The sequence below is a fragment of the Elephantulus edwardii genome, unplaced genomic scaffold (genome assembly GCF_000299155.1).
Source record: "Elephantulus edwardii isolate Elephantulus edwardi_28Jun2011 unplaced genomic scaffold, EleEdw1.0 scaffold00009, whole genome shotgun sequence".
NCBI lineage: Eukaryota > Metazoa > Chordata > Mammalia > Macroscelidea > Macroscelididae > Elephantulus > Elephantulus edwardii.
Window position 1 is genome coordinate 31,893,514 of NW_006399759.1, and position 7,636 is coordinate 31,901,149.

Genomic DNA, 7,636 nt, shown 5'->3' on the forward strand with positions numbered 1-7,636 from the left:
CAACTTGAGGCTTGAGTTTGTTATTAAGTTCCTTCAGCTTAAAAAATGCTGATTGAGTTTGGCCCTTTTGATATTCTGACTCCAGCTCCTTGCACATTTCATTGTAATACTTTATCTGGGAGGCTGGGCTCTATGAAGAAAAATGTGGCAACTGGATTGGAGGTAGACTCACCAACAATCTGTGTGCATGATGCAGATGACATAGCTATGCTTGCTGAAACTGAGGAGGACCTGAAGCGCTTTCTGCAGAGTCAAAGACTGCAGGCTCAATATGAATTCAAGTTCAAAATCAAGAAAACAAAGATTCTTAACACTGGGTCGATTGACAACATCATGATAGATGATGAATAAATTGAGATTATTAACATGTTCAGTTTGCTTGACTCTACAATCAACATTCTTGGTACCAGTAGCAGTCAAGAAATTAAAAGGTGATTTGCGTTGGGAAAGTGCTGTCAGAGACCTCTCCGGAATACTGAAGAGCAATGATGTCAGTCTGGGGACTAATGTGCGCCTGATACAGATCATGGCCTTTGCAATTACTTGCTATGCATCAGAAAGCTGGACAATGACTAGGAGTGATAGAAGGTAAATTGATGTCTTTGAGTTGTGGTGCTGGAGAAGAGTATTGAATATACATGGACTGGTAGGAGAACAAAGAGATTCATCTTGGAGAGTGTGAAGCCAGGCTGCTCCTTGGAGGCAAGGATTCTGAAGCTTCATCTGACATATTTTGGACATGTTGCAAGGCACGACTGTTTCTTGTAGAGGGATATCATGTTGGGATGGTAGAGAGACGGCACAGGAGTGAAAAATCTTTGATGAGTTGGATTGATTCAGTTACTGGGGTAATGAGGGTAGGTGTATCAGAGATATTAAGATTGGCACAGGATAGAGTAAGGATAAGGCTGTTGTACATAGCATCACTATGAGTTCCAGGCAACTCGATGGCACATAACCACAACCACAACAACAACAATCTACAGTCAACTGATAGTTGATAAGGAAACAAAAATCATTGACATGAAGAAATGACAATCTCTTCAGCAAATCGTGATGGCAAAAATGGACATATACCTGCAAAATGCTGAGGCAGGATCCATATCTTCTATCATACATAAAAAGCAACTCAAAGTGAATCAGAGACCTAGGGGTAAAACTCAAAACCAGAAAGATTATGAGACAAAATGAGACCAAACATAGAAGGCATGTTAGTGTTGTATACCATCAAGTCAGAACTGACCCATAGCTGACCCTCCGGTGGGTTTTCAGAGGCAATTAATCAAACAGGAGGAGACTGCCTTTTCTTCTCCCACTAGAAAGCATAGCTTCTTATAGAAACATTCTGGCAAATATAGCCAGAAATCCACAAACAAAAGAGGGCAGCATTAGTGAATGGAACCCCTAAAGATTAAATTTCTATGTGAATAAAAAAAAGAGGGTGGGGATGGAAGAGGATGGAAATAGAAGGCCACATTAAGATGGACAGGGGGTAATCATAGGCTCTCACAATTTGATGAGTAGAGGGAAGGATAGGTAAAAGAAATGGGTAAGATCTAGTGTTGAAAAATGTGCACAAATTTTGTAAATAACCGATATAAAATTAAAAAAAATAACCCAAACTTTTTTAATAGGATGAAAAGAAAACCTTCAGACTGGGAAAAAATAATAGGCATTGCCATCTCAGGCAAGGGTCTCACAACAAAAGCTTGCAGAATGCTACAAGGCCTCCAAACGGATAATACTAATAACTCAGTTATAATATTGACAAAAGACATGGAAAGTCCCTTCACAGAGGAAGACATTCAGAAGGGCAATAGATAGATGAAGAAATGTTCAAAATCACTGGCAATTAAAGATATGCAAATCAAAACCACAGTGAGATACCATTTCACTCCAGTAGTAGATTCAAAGTTTAACAAGAGAGCAAACAATAAATGTTGGTGATAATGTGGAGAGATTGGAACTCATGCACTATTAGTGGGATGGTAAATCATGCAACCATTCTGGAAGGCAGTTTAGTATTTCCTCAAAAAGCTGAACGTAGAAATTCCATATGACCAAGCTCTTCCATTGCTAGGAATATATCCCGAAGAAAATAGGACAAAGACACAAGATGAGATTTTTTCTTCAGTATTTTGGAGTTATACATGACAACAGATTTGTTCAATGCAATATGTCTCTGGCTCTCTTGACTGTTGGTGCCAAGGGCATTGTTGATTGTTGATTCAAACAAGACGAAATCATTGAAAACCATAATCATTTCTCTGCCTATCATAATGTTGTTTATTGTCCCTTATGTAAGTACCTTTGTTTACTTGATGTTGAGATGCAATCCATACTGAAACCTGTATTTCCTGATCTTTTTTTTTTTAGTTTTATTATAAGCCTTTATAATATTAATGTATAAATATAATACAATATAAAAAACTGTAATAGGACTCGATGGCACATAACAACAACAACAAACAACAATAGGATTTGAAGACTACAGCAAGTGTATCTGCTGAGGGTTGGAGAGGGGTGTGTGTGTGTTTCTTAGGGCGGCATTCCATGAAATGATGCTTTGATCCTTAGCAGGTTTGTTCGGTTCAGTATGTTCCCCTCCCCAAAATACTCTCCTAGGCATTATTTTGTTCTTCACCACATGACTCGGTGGGTCAGTGCTAATGATGTGAATAGCACTTTTTAGGTGGGAATATGCAAACAAAGCATACAGACTACTAATGACAGGATTGGCAAGTTTTGCCATCTTGCCAGGCTTAAACTGAGCATTTATCAAGGCAGGAGATGAGAATCTCATTAACAGTGAGAAAGAATCAGAGGACGAAGCTTGAATTTTATGCTCTTTGGAGCTAGACGGATTCCAACAAGGAGAACGGTAGCAACAGCAGAGAAGCAAAAACCAGAGGGAGGCAGATCTGAGAGGGCACTGCTGTTCCACAGAGTCAGAGCTGAAGCCCTTTACCCACGCTTGCTGGAATGATGGTGGGGAGGCAGTATAATTGACAGGACTATGAGAGCTTTGTAACACTGGCTGAAAACTGAGAGGCTTTCATAGGTCATAGGGCCTGTAAGCATGCCTGTAAAACTGTCCTCATAAAAAAAAAATGTTTTCTAACTTAAGTTATAATCTGCTAACATCTGTCATAAACACTATAATCATGAGTATTTCTGGAGAGTTCTATGTGGCCATTGCTACACATTATTAATTCTAGTAGTAGAACAGTGGGAGGCCTGGGAGAAACAGTTGGTGTTAGAATTGGTAGAAGTGTGTAGCGGAAGTAATCTCATAGAACCTGTTTTGTACCGTGGATGCTGTAAATGGACTGTTCCTCCTAGTGGACTTAGTGGATTGCAGCGGGTACCTTGATCTCAGGTAGAAAAGCAGGCAGAAAGCAATGGTTCTTGATCTTCTACATCATGTGGTTCAAGTCTTCCTCACCGTCAATGAACAAAGTTGTGTCATCTAAATTACTTAAGCTCTTGTTAAGTCTTCTTTGATCCGAGTTCCTCATTCTTCTTCATAGAGTCCAACTTCTCAAAAATTTGCTTATAATACAGATTGAATAGGTATGCAGAAAGAAATATATCCCTGATGCATACATTTTCTGATTGTAAAACATCCACTATTCTCTTTTACCATTCATTCAAATGCTTCTGGATCTAATTATAGATTTTGTATGAGCAATATTAAATCTTCTTGGATTCTCATTCTTCTCACTATTACCCATAATATGTTAATGATCCACACTGTCACATGCTTTTTGCATAGTCAATAAAGTGCAAATAGTTATTCTTTGCTTTCAACCAGAAATGATCTGACATGAAAAATGATATCCCTAGTCCTGTGATCTCTTTTAAACTTGCTTAAACCTTGGAAGTTCCCTGTCAATATGCTGTTCTGGTTTTGGGTAATCTTCAGCAATATTTTGCCCACATGTGATACTAATGTTGTTATTCTTTACTTTCCACATTCTGTTGGATAACCTTTCCTGGGAAAGGGAACAAATACAGATCTCTTCCAAGCGGTCTGCCAGGCAGCTGTCATCCAAATTTCCTCACATAAACTCAAGAGGATATCTTGTGTTGTATCTGTTAGTTGAAACATACCAATTGATATTCTATTGATTCCCAGGGCCTTATTTTTTTGTGAGTACTTTCAGTGTACCTTGATTCATTCTTCACTGGCTTAATTTAACAGATGGGAAAGAAGAGAGAGAAAGAATAGAAATCTGAGTGAATGGCCAACCATTATATAAGCAGTAATAATGTAGAACATGTTGGAATTCAGGTCTTTTGATGTAAAATCCAGCACTTTCCAAACTTTCATTATTTTCTCGAGTGAGGGTTATGTGCTGAAGTGTGCGGTATTCACTAGACCTTGAGGAATTAGAAGTTAATGGAAATGGTAGGCAATCTCTGCTCTGATGTACTCTAAAGTTCTCATTCTTAACCTTACATTAATGAATCAGGTAATTGTTATTAAAATGGTATGATTTTAACTAGTTTCTACTTGTCATTGAATAAAATATTCTTCTTTCTTCCTGGGGCCTGAACTCAGCATTTTTGTTTATTGTTTTTGTTGTGTACTATCAATTGGAACTGACCCATAGCTGACCCTCTGGCAGGCTTCCAGAGGCAGTAATTTTATGGGAGGAGATTGTCCATCCTTCTCTCAAGGAGCAACTGTTGGAATAGAACCACATGCCTTCAGGATTGCAGCACAGCTTCTTATCACTAGACCACCAGAACAATGGAAGTTTTTTAATAGGAACTTGATCTGTAGCATATTTTCATCTCAAAAAATAATAATAAAGGCACTAAATTATGATTCATTTTTCATTTGTAGATGTTATTTGACATTGTGTTATATAACTGACACTTTGCATTTTTTTACATCTTGATCCAGGCTGTTATTTGATCTAAAAAAAAACAATTGAATTTGCTTTACAATCACTACTCTGTGGTAAAGGATGGTCTTGATTCTGGAATTCATTATTTGAACACATTTACATTTAGTTATCTCTGTCATTAACATGTATTTCAAGAAATCTGTTTATTCAATTTTCATTTATTCCCTAATAATATATTCATTATATAGGCATTTATTTAGAATCATTTTTTATATGACATTTGTCTTAGAGGTTAGAGCTAGAAATCAGTACCTAGGAAGAGGCAGGCTTAATATATGCAGAGTGATGAATCTTTTAATAAAAAATAGCAATACAGATTGACACAGTGACTGTAACAACAGGTTCAAGCATATCAGAGATTGAGAATGGTTCAGGATAAGACAAGGTTATTAACTATTGTTTACAAGGCTCCTATGAGTCACAGTTGACTTGATGGCAGAGCAAATACTGAAAACATTAAACTCAGCTATTTGCATTCAGAGAAGACAGTGGGAAAATGTACCTTAAAAATGAAATTTTTCAAAGAAGATGGCCTATGAGCTAATTTCAAAGGTGGTAAGTAAGGAAAATAGATACTTGCAGACATGATGAGCTTTCCTAGCCATAACAAAAGAATACATCTTATGAAAAAGTTAAGTATAAGTTTGACATAAAGTGAAGTCTAACCAAAGGGAAGTAGCCTCATGGCAAAACACAACAAAAAATGGGTTGGAAGAAAAGCTAAGGGAATTGACAAAAGAGTGTAACAGCAAATAGAGAAAATGACACTACACCCTGAAGACTAGTGATTCTTATTCTGTTGTTATTGTTGTTAAGTGCCATTAAGTCAAATACAACTCATAGGAGCCCTATGAACAACAAATTTTAATCCTTTTCTATCCTGTGCTATCCTTACTGTCTGTAATACACTTAACTCCATTGATGTAGTTCCTGTATCAATCAATCTTGATGAAGGTTCTTATCCTATACTCTATGATTTGATGCAACATGCCCATAAGTCACATATAATACTACATAATTTGTGTACAGACAAACTGGAACTCTGGTAATGTAATAGAATATATGTTATACTGCTAACTCAACAAGTTAACTGTTTGAAACCATAAGCTACTTTCCCAGAAAAAAAATGAGCAGTCTCTCCCCATAAAGATTTAAAATCTCAGAAACCCAATAGATGGAAAATCACTGTAACACAGAATATAACTGAAGGTCTTGGTATATATATTTTATAAGGGTAGATAATACTAAGTAAATGTGATAAGACTTCCAAGGAAATCCTTGCCAGAATTTGTTCTCAAACTGTTTTATAAATTTAAATAAAATTTAAAATAAAATTAAGAAACGATTGGAAACCATTCTATAGGCAAGAATACACCATTGTGGATTGTTCAAATGAGCGGAAATGAATGTCATTGCCTTAGAAATTCTTGAAATGTGATGAAACCATCTGCTCTCCATACCATTAATATGAATAATGCAATTGTTGTTTACATAATATGAAGAAAATTCCTTTGTGATAAGCTAGAAAAATTAAAGGCTCTTGATCAGATATTTAAAGACTATTAATTCTGACAATTTGTCTATTTCTTTAAAAAAACGTATTCAGGAAAATATTCAGAAAGGTATTGTTAGAAAACAGAACATCCTCTTAGCAAAAACTTGTTGACGTGCTTACTGACAGCATGGCATTTGGGGAGTGACGTGTTGCCAGTGCTTTGGGTCTGTGGGCCGTGCCCCTGAAAGAAACTTTGAATGCCTGGTGTGCCCACTGATATTAGCCCTAATGTTTCCATATTAATAGCCTCTACATTTTTTTAACTGTCTACATTTTATTAAGGGAAAATACAAAAGCTGGACCCCTCTAAAGAAATTTATGTGAAGAGTTTAAATAGAATTTGAACCTTGAACTACTTCTACGTCTACACTGTACTAAGAATGCAGATTACTCACAGTCTGGGAAATGTGATGCACATTCACAATAAATACTAGTGTGGTCAAGAGTAAGCACTAAACTTTTTGGTGAATGAGTTAAGCAAAATCCCAGCAAAGTTCCTGTTATGCAACTTAATTTACAGAGAATAAAAAGGCATTCTGCATTTCTTATTGCATATTTAATAAAAAAAGTAAATGAAAGAAGATACGGCTTCATAATCTCTAGATCAGAAGGACCTATTCAGTACCCCAAGAAGCCTTGGAGTTTTTTGTAGTATTTAGAAGCCAATATTAATGTAAATAAATCGTCAAATTGCAATAAGAAAGGCAATGGAGAGAGGAAATTAATTAGTACTACTAAATTCTAGACAGGCATCAAGACCAGCAGAGTGAGGGATGCAAAACATCACAGAAGTGGCCTAAGTCATCATATCAAGGGGTGGCTAGCAAGAAGGAAGTACTTGATGGGGAGTGCAAGGGATGCTAATGTAACAGTGAAAGGAAAAGGACAAGACACACATGCCGGGGTGGGAGGACACTGAATGTATTGGTTATTTCTATAAGAAGTGTCTTTCATTTGCCCTTTTGGTAAAATGCTTGTCTGCCACATATTGTTCTAAAGCTAAGCATCCAAATTAAGACAGACTAGGAAGAATGATTGGCCATCCACTTTAAAAACATAACAGGCTTTTAAAAACCCTGTATATAATAGATCACACTTAGAGCAGACTAGCAGATATGAAAACTGAGGCTGAGCCATCAAATTTGGAAACACAATGAGGAGGAAC